The 20031-nt window shown below is 41.7% G+C and overlaps 1 pseudogene; it reads right to left on the bottom strand.

Annotated features, from left to right (window-relative positions):
* Window positions 1-6767: 6767 nt before the first annotated feature.
* Window positions 6768-19449, bottom strand: LOC112589041 (putative nuclease HARBI1; annotated as a pseudogene).
* Window positions 19450-20031: the final 582 nt, after the last annotated feature.

A 20031-nucleotide genomic window follows, 5' to 3' on the forward strand; every position in this document is an offset into this window, starting at 1 on the left:
GAAAAATTGTGTCTAAATAAATACGAACGTTTCATCCATAATGCGGTGGTGCACCACCCACATAGCACCGCAATATTGCAGGAATATTACAGAAATGTTGCAGGAATATTACTAAAATATTGCATAAATATGACAACAATATTGCAGAAATATTTAATGTCCTAGGCAAAAGTCTCGCAGAAATATTGCGGGAATATTGTTATGATGTTGTAGGAATATTGTCACAATATCACAGGACTATTGCCACAATGTTGTTGAAATATCGCCACAATCTTGCAGGAATACCTATGAAATATAGCCACAATACTGCAGAAAATTGCAAAATATTGCCGAAATATTACTGCAATCGTGCAGGAATGTTGCTACAATATTTCTTAAATGTTGCTGCAATATTGCAGGAATATTACTGAAATATTGCATAAATATCACAGCAATATTGCAAAAATACTTAATGTCCTAGGCATAAATCTCGCAAAAATATCTCAAGCGTGGTCTACAATGGCAGTAAGCAGTAAGAAGTAAGCGTAAGCGGTAAGAAATAAACCAATCACAGTCGATTATGACAAAAATAATCAACTATGGTTGGTCCATTTCTTACTGTTCACGCTTTCTTCTTATTACGGCTTACGGCCAATGTAGACCACGCTTTAGAAACACTGCGTTAAATAAAAAAATGTTTCAGACAAAAGTTGTTTGACTTGAAGGGGGACATAAGACAGCGATAGCATTTTGTTAATAGATGGTACCACTTTCAAGATATTCACTGACCATCAATTTTTATAAATGAAAATCCCAACTTTTTATTATATCTTCTTTTTCTACCAATTAATTTGAACAACTTTTGTCTGAAACATTTTTTATTTGCTTAATATTTTTTGAGATATTTAAGAAAAACTTGGTAACTTTCCCAACATTTATCTTATGATATCTCGCTAATTATTCGTAGACAAAAAAAATAGTATTAGACTTTTTTATTTTATTTAATATCAAGAATATATTAATAGTGCCCTAACCTTTGTTAATTTAATAATTTTGAAATTTCCAAAGGTCGATAAGTTAACAAAAGTTAGGGCACTATTATAATAATATATTCTTGATAGTAAGTAAAGTAAAAAAGTCTAATACTATTTTTTCTTTCGACGGATAGTTAGCGAGATATCGTAAGTTAAATGTTGAAAAAGTTACCAAGTTTTCCTTAAATATTTCAAAAAATATTAACCAAATAAAAAATGTTTCAGACAAAAATTGTTCAAATTAATTGATAGAAAAAGAAAATATAACAAAAAATTCGGATTTCCATTTATGAAAATTGATTGTCAATGAATATCTCAAAAATGGCGCCATTTATAAACAAAATGCTATCGCTTTCTTGTCCTCCTTCAAGCCAAACAACTTTTGTCTGAAACCTTTTTTGATTTAACGCAGTGTTTCTGAGATATTTGTGATGTGACATTAAAATGGGACACCCTATATATAAATTGTTTCACACTGCAGTATTACGGCGATAATCAGAAATATTACGTGGCGGTCTGTCATGCTGGAATATAGCGGCAATATTCCTGTGATATTGCAATGAGATTTATCATCGCGCAATAATGTTGTAATATTGCCACTATGTTGCCATACGATAGTCACATTGTAACATTGCAGTAATATTCCAGTGATATTGTAATATTTCAGTGATATTGTCTGATATATCATCTGTTAAGTCAAAACGCAAATATTTTCGGTAATCATAGCTTCAGAATCATAAATTTTATAAGATTTGTAAGATGCTATAAACCATAATTGCTAAAAAGTTTTTATTAAAATCAGTCATCTTATCATTATCATCTTATCATTATCATTTTTATAATAAAAATACAGATGTAATATTAACATATATATATATGAGACAATTTTCAATAATAGAAATATAAATATAATGATAGCATAAAGAATAATGTTTATAGAAGTTCTCAATAAGAACTTTTCGCAAATCGAAAAAATATTATGTCTTATTCAGTAAAGGATTCTGAAACTGAGTACAGCAACCGTCAATAGCGTGACTATAAACTTTGAGCTAACAGATATTAAAGAAATCGCTAATAATTCTTTTCGGGAATAATTTTTTTAAGAGTTTTCGGGTAAGCTTTTTACAATTTGACCATTTAGATCTAAACAAAACGGCGTATTTTCTTCAGTCTGTCTTTTATGAAAATCATTGATTTCTTAAAAAAAATTGTTATTTTATACCGGAAACTACAAAGATCGCGTTATTAACATTTGTACCTTAAAAATATATGTGTAGTTTTTTTTCTAAATTTTTTTCAATATGGCGGACTCAACATTGCAGCCGAAATCACGAATTTCATCTTATATCGATTTTTCTAACGTTTTTTCACTTTATAATGCTGATTTATTCAATCTGTCTGATATATCACTCCGCAACATTGTTATAATATTCCTGCGATATTGTAGATTGATATATCACATTGAAGTATTACTGCGATACTCAGAAATATTACGTAGTGGTCTATCATGCTGGAATATAACGGCAATATTCCTATGATATTGCAATGAGATTTATCATCGCGCAATATTGTTGTAATATTGTCACTATGTTGCCATACGATAGTCACATTGTAAAATTGCAGTAATATTCCAGTGATATTGTAATCTGATATATCACTCCGCAACATTGTTATAATATTCCTGCGATATTGTAGATTGATATATCACATTGAAGTATAACTGCGATATTCAGAAATATTACGTAGCGGTCTATCATGCTGGAATATAGCGGCAATATTCCTGTGATATTGCAATGAGATTTATCATCTCGCAATATTGTTGTAATATTGTCACTATGTTGCCATACGATAATCACATTGTAACATTGCAGTAATATTCCAGTGATATTGTAATCTGATATATCACTCTGTAATATTGTGATAATATTGCTGGAATATTATATAATAATCTTGTGATTTTGTAATATTGCTACGATATTATAATATTGCTTCAATATTGCTGCAATATTGCAGTGCTGTGTAGGCATTCTGTTGAAACCACATCTGTTGAAAGTTTTCACCAATGAACGCGTTGATTGCAGGGATGATTTGATTTCTCAACATGTTTTCAGATGAATGAGCTGTCAAGTTGCCTTTAATAAAGAATAGTCCTATCAATCTGTTATTTAATATTCCTGCCAAACGTTCAATTTCTGTGGATATTGCATATTGTGTTCCCACATCCAATGAGGTTTCGTACCTAACCATAATCTGCAATTATGTCTATTAACAATACCGTTTAATTGAAACGTTGTTTCATCTGAGAAAATTGTTAGATAAAAAGTCAGGTTTTGCATCTATTTTCGCTATCATAGTCTCACAGAACTGAATACGTCGATCAAAATCGTCTTCGTTTAGTTCATAAACAAGTCGTATTTTGTAAGGCCGAAATTTATTCCTTTTTAATATCTTATGCACAGACATAGGGTTTATTTCATGTTCTTGTGCATTTCTGCGGACAGAAGTTTGTGGATTCTCTACGAATGATTGTAAAACATCCAGTGCCTTTTCTTCATTTGTTGCTGCAGCAGGCCTTCCTGTCTTTTTAAATGATTTTTGCGCTTCTGTTTCTTCAAACTGCCTTACAGTTCTTTCAACAATTGATTTCAAAATAAGAGTATTCTTGAAAAGCTACATTGAAAAAATCCTTTACATCTTGATACGATCTTAATCTATCACCCCAGCCCCTCATCATTAAGACAGATATTCTATCGCGTACAGATATTCTATTCAGTAAGGTGTTATATCTTAATTAATAAAAATTATCGAGATGGAAATTCTAAAACAAATGAGTAACTATCAGCAATACTTTAAAATGAACTAAATGGAAAAAAATGTATAGAAATAAGCAAAAAAAAATAGAGGAGATCCTTACAAAAGCGTTTGAGAATAATGTTAATCTCAAAAAGAAAAAGTAAAGTCTAATGAATAAGCTAGGAAACAGAAAAATTTATCCAATAAACAGAAATTTGTATTAATTAGATAACAAAATCGATAATTCAATTAAAGAAAGAAAAATCAGTAAGTAATATCATTTATCTTTTCCGTACAACGCGTATCATACAAGTAATGTATCCTACTTCAAGCAATTCTACGTTCATTGCAATTACTTTTAAATTATTCGTAGGTGAATTTTACTGCTGTTATAAATTTAGCACATTAGTATTACTTTTTAATATTACATGTATCTGAAATACAAGTCACGAAATTGCTTCAGCCGTTGGCTGCATATTTTATCATGGAAAGCTCGATAATTTCGAAACGGCTTACTCAAAAATTATAGTGCTTTGAAAAGGTCTGAAGAAGGGCTACAAGAATATTGTTGCGCCCTTGCGCAAGAAAAATAACACGGAATTAACAAAACGAAAGAAACTTTATTTTAATACGTCCGATCGTCGTGACAAGACCAGGGCGACTCTCTTTCATCTCTTCTTCTTTCCTTTATTTACAACAACAGCTGTCAAACAATCTCTACTCGATTTCTTTGCAGTCCACTCCCAGGAGCGTGGGGATAACATGTCCCCCAAAGACACGGGCGCAGCACTGCCCCCCCCCCCTCTTCCAAGATTGTCGTCCCGACAATTTCATGGAAAAGTTGCTCTCAATGCTCTTCTACGAGTCTGTCTCCAAAAATTTCACACCATCTTTGCTACTCCAAGGCACTTTTGGCGATTTCTTGTCACAACCTGGACTGCTGCCTCAGGTTTTCTTGACTACGTCATTTCTTGTCCCAACAGCTACCAGGCCGAAAAATTGTCGACGTGACTTTTGAAGTTTCAGCTCACCGTTCTTCAGCTCCTTCTTCGGAAAAAGGGGGGGTGTAACCTGTGGACCCATCGTTCTTTAAAAGAACACCCCTTACCCCCACCTTGGCATTCGCCCTCTGGCTGACGGGAAAACCACGGTCAAAAACCGTGAGTAAGGTGGCCTTCTTAGATTTTTCAATGTCATCCAAGCTTCATCAATTTCACAACCAGCTTTATTCTTTCCTGAAATTCACACAAGAAAAAGAGAGTATCTGTTTTTTTTACAATTTTAACTAAAATCTACAGCAATAAAAATAACTTTTAATATCTTTTTCTAAACTGATAAATAGCTAACCTATCTGCATGAACAATTTTTTTTTATGCTCAGAAGATTGTTGAATACAGTAAACAACGTCACTTAAAAGCCCTTCCTACAATGCGACGCGGATTAAACAACCAAACTTTAATTCTAACTTCGATTTTAACTCATTATAATCTAAACTTTGTTCTATCCCATCTAAAACTGAACGCACCTTCCCTCTCAAATTTGTTGCAAAAACTAAAGCCTTTTCCCTCTCACTCCATACATTAGCTAGCGCAACTAATTCAAACTGAGAGACATATTCGTAAAAAGACTCAGTACCGTCGTAAATATCGGGTTTTAAATTAAGAAATTTTTGACACTGGCCTTGACAGTTTTCCCCCTGTCCTTGCTGCTCCATCCTCCGATTTTGTCGCAACTCCTGAAGCTAAAGTCGCTCTCGTTCCCGCTCCTCGCGTAGTTGACGCAACTCTCGCATCGCTGCTTTCAACGTCGGAGCCTCTGTCTCTGCTTCCTGTCCGGCCGCAACCGCCTAACGGGCTTCTGCTGTTTGACTCCGCGTTGCCATCGGAGAATGTAACATTTCTCACAACACTTCTTTTCACTCGGACAAAAAAAAATCGCGTCAATGCTCCCGCACGACGTCGATCTAATCCCGGACGAGCCCCCAAAATGTTGCGCCCTTGCGCAAGAAAAATAACACGGAATTAACAAAACGAAAGAAGCTTTATTTTAATATGTCCGATCATCGTGACAAGACCAGGGCGACTCTCTTTCATCTCTTCTTCTTTCCTTTATTTATTAAACAACCTCCTTGACAACAACAGCTGTCAAACAATCTCTACTCGATTTCTTTGCAGTCCACTCCCAGGAGCGTGGGGATAACATGTCTCCCAAAGACACGGGCGCAGCAATATGTAATAAAGAATAGGGGGTCCTATTTAAAAAATTCAAGAGGATCTTGTTCTGACCTTGGTGAAGCCACCCAAGGTCAAACTCATAATGTTAGTAAATAGATCTTTTGAAACCCTACCATTTTTATTTGAAACATTTTTTTCTCAAATGCTTAGTTTTTATGATATTTCATCGTACTTTTTATACACTCTGTATAGTATAACAGAAATCACACTCTCGTATTTTTATGCTCATAAAGCTAACTTTCCCTTTTTATTCTTAACTCTTTCTTTCTTTTCCTTCCTTTCCCCCTCCCTTTCCTTCCTGTTTTTCCCTCATTAGAACTTAATTTTATATTACCCTGATAGCAGAACAGAGAAAATCCTACTAAATGGTGGATTTTACAAAATTGCATATGCAAAAATGAATGTCATTAATCTATCTCTTTTATTATTCTTGTAACGAGGCACACCCGCGCCTCGTTACTACCGACCCGACCGACCATCCGTCGGGTCGATGAACGGCGCTTAGCGCCACCATAAACTAACAAATATCGCACACCGCCATTATCACGCGCCGTCGACATCGCGCGCCGCTGCGATCACGCGCCGCCGCTAGCGAGCGCGGCCGCTATCACGCGCCGTCGCCGTGCCGCGCGTCGATTGGCGCGCCGCTCGATCGCCGGCGTATCAGGGTGCGGTCCGAAATGTACTCACAGCGCTATTTGCGCGTTCTCGTCTGTTCCGAATTGGTTTAATTGTGCTCGCTAAAGCAAGGTGACGTCATAATTTTCGTGTTCACGGTGCCTATACTCCAGAAGTAAGGCACTGTGAGCACTGACGTTGTAAGCGCGAGAAAACCAGCATATTTGACATATGAAGTCGATATCGGTTCTATGAGTGCATTCAGAGAGCGCACTAGCAAAAGCGGATATCCAAAGGAAGTACATGGTACCTATTATGGAACTCGTCGAAATCGATTCCGATCGTAATAATTCCGTTTCCCCTAGAAGAGACAATAGAAATCTAGGAAATAACGGAATAAATTCGGTCAGAATCGATTCCGACGAGTTTCATAATAAGTATCCATGTCAGACCTCATCCAAAGCGAATATACAAAAATGAGTAGATGAAGATTTGGAAAGGACTGGGGGAAGAGGATGTGGCTGTTTGATAAACTGGTGTGGCCGGTGGTAAGTTATGGGGTGGAGATTTGGGGATGGAGAGAGAGAAGAAAAATAGAGGAATTGTATGAGAGATATCTGAGATGGGGGGTGGAGATACTGGGGGTGGAGATGTGGACGCCGGGATATATGGTGAGGGAGGAGATGCAGAGGGATCAAATGAGGTGTAGAGCGGGAATGAGAGCGTGGGGGTATGAGAAGAGGTTGGGAGAGGGAGGAGCGGGGAGATAGCAAGAATGTGTTGGTGGGAGATGAGGGGAAGGGCGAGAAGAGGAAAAGAAGTAGGAAGATAGGAGGAGGAGAGGAAAAGGTTTTTTGAGGACAGAAAGTGGAAAATAGATAGGATAGAAGAGATAAGGGAGGAAGGGGGGTGATAAAGGGATAGGAACTAAGAGCAGGGAAAGGGGAAGACAGGAGGAGGAAAGATGGGAAAGGATAAAGGAGTAAAGATTTAATGAGGGATATGGAAGGGTAAAGGGAAGGGGAATACCAGAGTACCTAAAGAGGGGTTGGGGGGAGAGTAGATGGAGGAGAATAGCGAGGTTCAGGCTGGGGTGTGAATTGAAGGGAAGTAGATACTGGGAGGAAGAGGAAAAAAGGAGATGCAGGATGTGTGGGAGAGGAGAGGAGACGTGGAAGCACATATGGGAGGAGTGTACAAGGTGGGGAGAAGAGAAGGGATGGCAGAAAATGGAGAAGAAGGTGCTGGGAGAGGAGGGAAGAGGGGAAGGGTGGATGAGGGAGGTAGATAAATGTTGGAGAGGGGAAGGGGGCATGGGGGAGGAAGGAGGAGATAGAAAGAGCGGCGGAAATGGAGGTCAGGGTGTGAGAGGAGAAGAATGGAGATTGAGAGAGAGGGAGAGAATGGAAGAGTGGAAGAATGAGAGTTGGTATGAGGAGCGCTCTCTCTCTCTCGCGCGTGCGGGTCGTCTGCGAATAGTTTGTAAGATAGAATAGGAGAATAGAGTGTAAAAGATAGGAGGAAGGGAAAATTGTAACCCCAAGGTGAACAATAAAGCTATATATTATAAATAGCATAAAGTAATAGCATGAATATTATAAATGGCATAGATTATTACAAACTGCTATAATATGTATTAAAAAGGCTTTACATTAACTGGGTACACTATTGTATTACAAAAATGAGAATAATTTATAGCGTTTACCATTGAAGTGAGTTTGGATCTGGGTTACAAGTTTTAATTAATCACAAAATAGTTTTAATTAATCACAAAAGTTAAAAAGGTTAGTAGCCTAGATCCAAATCTGCCTTAATCGAAGACGCTATGATTAGTACAAAGTTACTACTTAGTACACGATTAAACGATTAAACAACAAGTGTAAAAGAGCATAATATTTATATGCGTTTTTCTAATAAAAGTCTAAATTCTATAATATATGTTATTGCTAGTAAGCATCATTAAGTATTAACTAATTTGTTTTAATGTGTTATATTTTTTTATGTTAAGAAAACAATTTGAAATATTTACATTTTATTTTTAATTAGTTAATTATACATATGTGACATAGAGAGGCAATGACCACAGACAATATTATTCTTATATTTAAAAATTTAATTTGCGTTTTCTTACATAAATACTCTGTACAACTTATTTAATTTGCACTTTTTGTGATATTCTTTAATTTTCTTTTTACTTTATAACCGTTTAATTATAATTGTAAAGACATAAAATATAAAAATAAAGCACCTTAAAACACAATTGTTTTTTATTAAATATTAACATAAAGAAATAATAAGAAATGGGTTGTGAGGTCCTTCTGTACAAATATAATCTTTATAGAACATTTCATTAATAAACTGTGACAAGTTCTCAATAACTAACACAAACTGTGATGCTGAAACTATGACAAGTTTTCGATAATTAAAAAATGAAATTACATTTTCTCATAAAAGTTACATATTAATTCTCATACATAAATTATTCATAATTGCTTCCCTTTTGGCTTGTCCACATTCCATTCCCCTATTTATTAATCTCTCTTCAGGAAACTGCTGTTGTTGCTGCTGCTGCGGCTGCTCAGTTTCATCTAAGTCAATCATATCTCTTCTCAGGATACATATGTTATGTAATATACATGTTCCAATCAAATACTCTGGAATCTTCTCCAGAGTAACCATGGGTAGACAATCTAATACACTGCGCCATCGAACTTTCCACAGCCCAAAAGCTCTTTCAATTGACACTCGAGCTAAAGAGAGGCAGAAGTTGAAGTCCTTTTGTTTATTTGATAAGTTGTAACGGTCGCGCCTCCGGGCTCGGTTTTTCGGGTTGATCCGACCCTGTGGGTCGGCTCGTTGTTTGCGATCCGACCACAGGAGAGATTTTTGGGTGAAGGTGTGTGTGTACGTGTCAATAAAAGAAAGCGAATATGTCTAACACAATAAGTCTTTATTTAGTCGCACGCTACGATCGCGTGTTGCGACGTGACGTTCCAATGTTTGGGTGTTTTGGTCGCTGGTGCGAGTTATTCTCGCGGTTGCCGTGGCCTACGCGTGTTTGCCGTCGCGGCGCGGGATACGCTCGTTGCCAGATTAATAAATGTTACGCCCGTCGCTGATTCATACAAAAGGTGAAATACGGGGTCACCAATTAGCTATCGTGCGGTACGCACTGAGAAACTCACGACGCGCAGGGTCGGGTGTCTTCGCCGAGCATTAAAACTCGGGCGATTCGACACGCGACTCGACGACGGGTTGCAAAAACCCGGGCAAAAACGCGTCGCGCTCGTTCTTATCCTCGGCTGCCGTGTCGGCTGTCGTAGGGGCGAGGGGTGCGGGCGGTCTGCGTGGCTGGTGTGCGAAATCCTAGGGGGTCGGCCCTTGCCTTTCCAGGGTCCTATTTTATGAAATAAAGAAATAAAAGAAGTTATGAGATCGCTCCGGAAAACTCACCGGAGGGACGGCAAACTCGTCGTACGATCCCTATATTACAGAAAGATGACACACGCCCGTGAGATCGTTCCGGGAAACTCACCGGCTTGACGGCAAACTCGCCGCACGATCTCTTTATCGCAAAGACAGCACAATAACGGGAGATCATTCCGGAGAACTCACCGGAGTGACAGCAAACTCGCCGCGCGATCTCCCTATCGCAAAAGACGGCATAATAACGTGCGATCGTTCCGGAAAACTCACCGGAGTGACGGCAAACTCGCCGCGCGATCGCACTATCGCAAAGAGACGGCACCAGAATGTGAGATCGTTCCGGAAAACTCACCGGAGTGACGGCAAACTCGCCGTGCGATCTCTATATCGCAAAAGACGTAATCGTAATCGCCGCCGTGGACGGCCTGGTAAATGACTTACGGATTCTGCAGGAGCTTCTCGGTTGATCCTCTCTCGGAAAGAACTATCTGCTGAGGCGGAACTCTGGAGACTCTCTCTCCGTCAAAATCTGCCGGAATTATATACCCGAGATTTCGGAGCTTCGGTTTCCTTCGGCTCTGAATCGGTGATAATTCTGATTTTTAATCGGAATTAATCGTGATTATGCGGCGCTTGCCGAAGATGTTTTCAGCGGTGCCGCGAGCTCGGCTCGGCGGCCGCCCGTTCCCGAGCGTCGCTGCCTGGTGGTCGGGCAACTTCGGCTGAGCGCGATGTTAGGCGCGGTGACAGCGCGGGTCGGGGGGTGTGCGCTCAGCTGACTGCCGCGTGCTGTTAGGCGGCAGTCAGCGTAACGGCGTAAAGATTTTTATGTCGTTACAAAGTGCCCATTATCTTTGAAGGGTACCATAATTTTTGGATGAATCCTATAGGCAGCATCTCCTACTAAATGAGAATAATCGGAGAAATATATATTATGGTTGTCAATAAAATTTTGTACTGGAGAAAGTCTTAAGACTCTTGCATCGTGTACTGATCCAGCATATCCTGTTAGAACACTTGTGAATAATAAGTTTTGTGTGCATACAGCCTGAAACATATGAATGGTAAAATATATAATATGATAGATTCGTGAATGAGAAAGACAAAAAATCACTATTAAATACTGTTACCTGAATATGAATTGAATGATATCCTTTACGATTGATATATGCTTGATCACCTTCATGGGGAGCCCTTATTTATACATGACTACTATCGATAGCCTCTATCATGTTAGGAAATCCGCTCGTTTTTTTAAATTCTTCCTGAACTTCTAAAGCTTTTGCACCCTGAGGCCATTGAATAAAACGGGAAGCCAACCTATGTAGAGCATATGACACTCGCCTTATAGTTCTTACTGCAGTGGCTTTTCCAATATCAAATTTTACACAGGTAGATCTGTGGGGGTCGAGTGGACTCCCACTCGAATCGGCCTTTCAACCCCGCACAGCAAAGGGGGCCGTATTAAATAGATGAAGAATTGCAGGGGCACGGCACCCGTACCCTGGTTGTTTGTGTTCTCTCGCGGCGCTCGAGGACAGACCTCGAGGGCCCCAGTGAACCGACTCGAAAGATAGTAAAGAAAATGCCTTTTCTTATTTCTTACACTCGGCCCCTTGCACGGGGCGCACTCGCTCGCGAATAAGAGACGGGAGACAAAAAAAACAATGCACGCACGCTCGCCGGCGTTACCACGCAGGCACGCGGAACGCATGTGATGCTCGCCAACGGCGGGAGCTCGCAGCGGTCGCGCCGAGGTTCCACGTGCTTGAAGCAGCAACAGAAGAAAGAGGAATACGTCAACGACGGCCACCGCGGGGCCACGCGGAACGCACGTGACGTACGCACCGCAACGCGACCTCGCAGCGGTCGCGCCGAAGTCAACACGCACAACACGCGGCAACACACGTGGAACCCGCGGCCGAGCACGTGAACACACGAGGCGCAAAGCCGACGACTGGGCCGCGCAAGGGCGACCGCGAGATCGCAAGGGCCGCTTGCCCGAAGGCGCGCTCGAATATCACCGGGGCGGACGGTCTCCGACACGAGAGGCGACCGCGCGCGACCGCGATGCGTGACACTGGACACGGCGCGCGGGAACCGAACTCGCGCTGCGAATAGAAGACAAGACGCACCGCACTCAGACGCGACAGCCCGCCAAGCGACCGGCGGCGCGTTCCGTCCGATGAGAAGACCGCGACGGTCCGTCATACGCACGCGCCTCTCCCCAGAGAGAAAGCTTCTCACCAGATTCAAACGCACGCCCGCTCGGGGGAAAAGACACTCTCGCACTGGTAGCACTCACGTGGCACGAGCGACTGTTTCCGCTGCCTCCGAAGGGGCAGCGGGTCCGCGCTCCCTGCGGCAGGTGGCGGGAGCCGCTCTTCCGCCACAGATCTATTTAAAAAATACTAGAGTCAGAATACAGAAAAATTTTTCATTAGCTGCACAAAAATTGCCGTAGCTGATGATGTTTCACATCGTCATGGCGGGATAATAATTAAAATAATTACCGATAGGAATCTGGTGTGGCCATCATCCAAAGGGCCATTAACAATTGTTTTTGAGGTGCTAAAGTATTTCTACCACAAGGTGATTTGCGTTCTAACATTGGAGATAATAGCTTCAATAAAAATTCGAAAGTGTCAGGAAACAATCTGTAAATAAGATATATTCCTTTTATCACATAAAAATTACAAATTATAACATACAATATATAAACAGATTTATAGTTAAATACATATCTAAAGTGCATTTTACATTCTTCACTAGTATAATTGGGTATAACTCTTTCAACATAATGTTGCAGACGAGGTCTCTTGCTAATTTTACCTTTACGTCGTCGTTTCTGGACAGCAGCTATCACCTCTATTTCATCTTCATTACTAGAGAAAGACGAATCCAGAAAGAATAACATATCATTTTCATCATCCGAAGATTCAAGTGCCAAGTCCAAAAACTGCATAAGAACGACACGCTTCTCGAATGTATTCTCCATGTCATTCTTCTTAGATTTTTTTCTGGAAGATCTTAATCCTGAATGCACGCCATTCTCCAGATAAAGATAAGTCAGAGACCGGCTGTTTTCATTCAAGCACAAAAAAATTGATAGCTTGAATAAAATTCAACATTAACGGCTCAAATGCCGAACTAAGATTTAAGCCAGCAGCACGCACTCTCTCTTTCTCTCTCTATGCAATATGGCGCTGGCCTAATGTCATTTGCATTAGCTTTATACATAGGACGATTATGAGCGCGCTAACAGTATGTTCCGAAATGAATAGTGCCTAAGCGCGCTAATGATTTCGGAACGATGTTTACGTCTTCAACACAGTAAGCGCTGTGAATACATTTCGGATCGCATCCTCAATCGTAGAGAATACGACTATAAAACGGCGACGATCGAGCTCCTCAGGACCAGACCGATCCGTACCGCCGATTCGATCTAGACGCTTGTATGCCGAAAGAGAGAATATCCAGACCGTTTCGCTCTGCTTTCCGACTGTCCGACCGACAACTAAGCAAACGGGATTGTGCGTCCGCAGTCTCGATCGAGCGTGCTCGATACTTAGCCGCCTCCTGTCTTCCTGGGCTCGTGCGTGCGCGTGCTCAGTCGAGCGTGCTCGGCCGTCTCTAGCCTTTACCCGCCGCCCCGAGCCAGGGGTTCATTCGTCGGCGAATTCCACTGAGCGGGCTTAGCCTCTGACAAGGAGACTTACGGAAGTGTACCTCACCGATTTCAATGAAACTTTGCATACTTGTAGAACATCGAAAAGTAATCGACACGTATTTTTTTATTTCGGCAATGGTGCGGGTTTAAGGGTAGAAGTCATTCTTTGAACGTTAGGGGTGGTCTCAAAGCATAGACAGAAAATAATCATTTAATTTAGAAGAAAAAATACTTCTAGGGAGGTTTTAGTACAGCTGATTCAGAATCTGACGTCAAAATTACAAAATTCAAAATGGCGGATCCAATATGGCGATTACATCTCATGACAAAAGGGTGGTTTTTAAAATAGAAATCAGAAAATATTACGTAAATAAATTAATAGAAAAAATGCTTTGAAAGCTTCTTATTTGTAAAATTTTTTCTAAATAACAACGTATGAAAGTTATTAGTGGGTAATAGAATATTGAATCATTTTTATTTTTTTATATGCATTTATATGAAAGTAAATCGGTCGTTTTCATAATTGAAGTTTGACAGTTTGGCAACATATATAGTTATTAGGTCTTTAGATTCTTGTGCGTTGAGCTTGATTGCCAGAGGCAGCGATAAAATTATTTTAATTAATGATATATTTTTCCAGATATTTTTGGGATGATTTTTATAAGAGTTTATATATAATACATACATTATAGAAGTAATTTTATTTATTTTAACCTAAGTTTGCCAGTTGTTTACTTGAGCTATATTTATGTGAAACACGAATTCTACACATTTTATTCAATTAATTTTAGAGTGCAGCATTGTCTAATGCATTTTTATTTGAATCATTAGATGAATCTATCAAAAATTAAGTGTCTGTTCTGTATCAGCACGAACACTCTTCACATTCGTACTGTCTTTTCGAGTATTAGGGTCATCAAATAGCTTGCAATATTACTCGTTAATGCTTGTATTGTTTGGTTGGAAATTTCACAGTTCACAATGCTTGTCTATTTAGGATACGCATGAATCCATCAACGTTGCCGATTTCCCAAGTCAAAGAGCCTCGGCAAGCTCCATGCAAAAATGCCCGTTTTCGGTACCTCGATTTTTGAAACTTTTTTTATGCCAAATGGTTACTTATGATGACCCAAAAATCCCTGCAAAATTTCAAGATGAGCATATGCCCCGTTTAAGAAATATAGGGGGTCAAAGTTGACCATGTCCAATTAAAAAATATAGCAGCTTCACATTTATACTCCAATAATAATGTCCAAAAAATTCAGCCGAAATGGTTCTTTTAAGATTTTTGGCTGCTGATTACGAATCTGAGGTTAGATTTTAAAAATTCAAAATGGCGGATCCAATATGGCGGACGAATTTTTCTTAAATTCATCAGATTCACTTGAAACTCGTTACTCGGGGGTTTTTGGGGTTCATCAAATACGAAAGAGATAAAAAACTTGTCATCTTTACTTCTTTTTTGCTTATCACAGCTAACGCATTTAACGAAAGGTATTTTTACTAAAAAATCGAACTTTTTGCAGTAGCGCATATAAAAACTTTTTAAACAACAAAAAAGCATAGATTTAAGTCATTAGCATGAAAAAACAAAGAGTACAAAAAAGAATCTTACCATTTATCATTAATAATATTTTTCGAACAACAATATTTCCAGATTTTCGAAACTGAAACTTTTATTTTATTACATTCGCAAGCGTACGATACAAATAAGATGTAGGATGGAATGGAATGTTAATGAAATGATGATATACTGTTCGTCTTTTGTTTTCAGGGTTTCGTAACTCTAGGCCGAACTCTTTAAAACGAGACTCAGTCTGTTCGACGCTCACCGCTCCTAGGTAGAATGTAGGTCCAATGTGAGGAAAAATAGGTCCATTGTAGGACAAAATAGATTCTATGTAGGGTCAAAGTAGGTTTAATGTAGTGACAAAGAAGATTTAGTGTTGGTTAAAAGTTAGTTAACTGTTAGATTCGTAATCAGCGACCCCAAAAACCCCCAAGTAAACGAGTTTCAAGTGAATCTGATGAATTTAAGAAAAATTCGTCCGCCATATTGGATCCGCCATTTTGAATTTTTAAAATCTGACTTCAGATTCGTAATCAGCAGCCAAAAATCTTAAAAGAACCATTTCGGCTGAATTTTTTGGACATTATTATTGGAGTATAAATGTGAAGCTGCTATATTTTTTAATTGGACATGGTCAACTTTGACCCCCTATATTTCTTAAACGGGGCATATGCTCATCTTGAAATTTTGCAGGGATTTTTGGGTCATCATAAGTAACCATTTGGCATAAAAAAAGTTTCAAAAATCGAGGTACCGAAAACGGGCATTTTTTGTCGATGCTCTTTCGATTGGCTATCCTACATCACAGAGACCGCGGCCGCCAAACAACTGACGCGGCGGACGACTCGGAAGCCGCGATCTAACGCGCCGCGAAGCCGACTTGGAAAACAAGTTTTGTGTCTCGAGCCGATGCCGCCTTTCCTAATTTCCTCCAAGACGAGAGCGAGCTCAGTTCTCGTGCCTATTGTATGTACGCATGTATGTATATGTCGTGCACGACTTATGAGAGATGCTACGCAACAGTGTCATACTTTTTGTTACACAAAATATTTTGACACCGGTTTGTAATTAGATATAAATCTTCGTGCTTCTTATCCTTGTTCCCTACTAGCGTTGGTCGAAGTTGGTAGTGATAATTGTGAAAGCTGCATTCGGCAGTCCAATCTCCGTTCTTCAAGTACTTAAATTGAAAAGTTTTATTACTACTCGCAGTGAAATTTAATTTCGGTAGATATTTTTCTCGTAAAACATCACATTTTTTCATCATTACATCAAACATCACATTATATTTTTGATTTTTTTTATTTCTTGTTTTTGTTTGTACAATATGTTAATAAATCCTAAAAATATTTAAAAACTGTTGACAGTAGCTTTTGAACAACCCAAATATAATTTGGAATCTTCTATGAATGATGATGAGAGAGCGTTTAGTTCACAGCTTGAATTTTGATTAAGGATTCAATTGATAATTCCTTATTTATAGAAACTCACGATACTTTACAATTTGAAGAAGATCATTTGATTATACAATCAGAACCATGTGCGATTGAAGACAGCGATGACAATACATTTGAAATAGAAACAAACTCAAATTTCCAATTACACGAATGTGAAGACAAAGAAATTGATGAAGAATATAAGCGAAAGGCTGTTGAGTATTGGAAATCGGGGAAAAAACGTAAATTAAAATTTGAAACAGTTAAAATAAGGTTTAAACGATTGACTTCGAAGTGTCAATTATATAGGTGGGAAGAACAGATCGTGGCGGAAATCGACTGGAGAAGCTAAAACAATTTCTGAAATTGTTTTAGATCAATTTAAAGAAGCTGTAAAAAAATCTGTTACAGTATACGATCTAGACATTCGTAAGTGGGCTCTGCAAGCACGAGATGAAGTTTCTTTGTCATCAAATTTATTTATAGCTTCTGTAAAGTGGGTGAACGAATTCAAACACAGACATGGCATTGTTTCCAGAAAAATTAACAAATTCGTAACGCAGAAATCTATACCTAATAAAAATCAGTTGGAAGCCAGTGCTAATGAATTTGTAGAAAATGTGAAGCAACAAATTTTGTTAGTTGAAAAAGAAAATATTTTTAACTCTGATCAATCAGGGTTTAATTTGGAAATGCACACGGGACGTACTCTAGCGTTTAAAGGGACACAAACAGTAGAAAGTTTGGCACAGTCAATAAATTCTATGACTCATAGCTACACCATACAGCCTTTAATTTCTGCAAATGGTGTTTTGTTATCATCTTTGTTAATTATTTTGCAGGAAAGGAATGGAACATTTGGCCCTATAGTTCAAAACAACCTCTTTAAATCTGAAAATGTCCTTGTAAAAGCATCAAATTCGGGAAAATTAACATCAAGTCTTGTGAGATCATGGTTTCAAGAAGTTTTTCTCCCAGCGTCTAATGAAAAGTCCATTTTGTTATTAGATTCGTGGAGTGGTCAAAATTCATCAACTTTTGAATCTATTTTAAGAACAAAAGAGTACCTTTTTTTTTGGTAACGCAGGGGAAATCCATCATGGATACCCCCTCCCCTTGGAGGGGGAGGGGGTTATGTCGGACTCTTACCGACTAAAACCCCTGCGGGATGTCTACCTGCGGGATGTCGGACCATTAGGTGGGGAGTTAGGGGAACTGCTCCCGTATTCCCTCCCCAACCCCCCAGCTCCAGGGCTCTCCGGGAGCCCCACGCCATCAACATACCGCGCCCTGTCCCATGGAGGGAGTCCAGGGAGCGGTCCCCGGTGGGTTGCCCCACCAGTTAGCCTTCTGGTCACACCTATTAGGAGGAAAGGGACATCCACCCCTCCTCCTTTATCCCCCCTCCTTGCTAATCAAGGAGGGAGGGTTTTGGGGGAGCGGGCCCGGCCCCAACCGGGACACCGCTCTCCCTTACCCTACTTGTCCGACCGCGCGGAGGGGAACAATGGAAACCTAGTCCCCCTCGCCGGACGGTGGCGGGCCCGAAGCGGCCGAGGAGTCCTCGACCCGTCGCTATCGACGGGCGAGTCCTCCTCGGCCGACGCCACCTCGGGTCCGCTGCCGATTCCTCCTCCGGGGGATCGTCGACCGGTGCGTCGCCTGTTGCGACGTACTCCCGGTCGACGTCCCCACTCCGCGGCCTCCTTCTGCGAGATGACCTCTCTGCAGAAGGAGGCCGCTGCGTCTCACGCCTCCTCGCTCCCGTACATGGCCGTGACCATGCGCGGGAGCGAGAGCTCCCCTCTTCGGCACCCTACCGCCCCCTCGAGGACACGGCGCTCCCCGTCCCATGCGCGGACAAGGTATGATGCGCCGTGTCCTCGAAGATGGGGCAGTGGTGGCATCGAGTGGTGGGCTCCTTTCTTATCTGGTGCAGATATCGACCGAAGCAACCGTGCCCGGTCAGCATCTGCACCAGATGGAAAGTCATTCCACGTCCCCTCCTGCCCGTCACCTCAGACAGGCAGGGGCGGCCAGCCGCGGTCGTCTTGGGACCGGACACCTTCGGATCGGACAACACGTCCTTCTACTTCCGAAGGACCCGGTCCCTGGCCTGGAGTTTCAGGCCCCTCAAATCCCTGGCCCTTAGCGTCCCCTCCGCGCGGAGCTCCTTCACCCGCCAATAGAGGATTGACCTCTCCTCGGCAAGGAGCTCCACGGGAGGGACGCTGACCAGGGTGGTCGCCGCCATGTATGACACGGTCCGGTACCCTCGAATCGCCCTGATCAATACCGGCCTCAAGGCCTGCCGGAGGGAGCGTTTTCCCCTCCGGCAGACCAAGAGGCTGGACGCCCATATGGGCGCCCCGTATAGGGCGATCGAGAGCACGGCCGTGACATACAGGCGGCGTGCCATCCATCCCGGGCTCCCCTGGGCGCGCATAATGCTGGCTACTGCCAGACCCGCCCTGCGCACCCAGGGGGCCAGGTTCCCAAAGTAGGGCTCGAAACTCCAACGGCTGTCCAACGTCAGGCTGAGATATTTTATCATCGGCCCGACGTGGACGTGGACGCCATCCACAAGGACCTGAGTTTCCGGGGGCGCCCCTCGACCTCGGCCGTAAAAATATACGGCCTCGGTCTTCTGGGGCGCCACCGAAAGGCCCAGGTCCATTATGGTGCCCATCACCGATACCAGTGCCGCCTCCGCGCGGAGTTGGGCTTCCCCCCAGTTCTCCACCCCGGCCACTAAGGTGTCATCTGCGTAGCAGATGATGTGGCAGCCCGGGGGGAGCGGAGTTCTCAGCACCCGGTCGAAAGCGATGTTCCATAGCAGGGGGCCCAGGACGGACCCCTGCGCAACACCGCGTTCCATGGTGCGCCGGCCTTGGACCCCGCCCTCCACTGGGAAGGCGAGGTCCCTGTCCTCGAAGTAGGCCGAGAGGATACGCCGGAGATGAGCGGGCACGCCGTGATGCACGAGTGCCCGCCCTATCTCCGATCACGGCAGGGTGTTGAAGGCGTTCTTTATGTCCAAGGACACCGCCAACAACATCCCACCGTCCTTCTCCACGACCGCCTGGGTCAGGCCCCGGAGACACTGGACCGCGTCCAGCATGGATTTCCCGGGCCTGAACCCAAATTGGCGATCGTGGAGGTTCGGCCCCTCCGAGGACAGATGCCGGACGAGGCGGTCGGCAATGATGCGCTCGAGCAACTTGCCCGCCTCGTCCAGCAGGCATATCGGCCTATAGGCCGACACACTACC

The sequence above is a fragment of the Harpegnathos saltator genome, unplaced genomic scaffold (genome assembly GCF_003227715.2).
Source record: "Harpegnathos saltator strain DR-91 unplaced genomic scaffold, Hsal_v8.6 scaffold110, whole genome shotgun sequence".
NCBI lineage: Eukaryota > Metazoa > Arthropoda > Insecta > Hymenoptera > Formicidae > Harpegnathos > Harpegnathos saltator.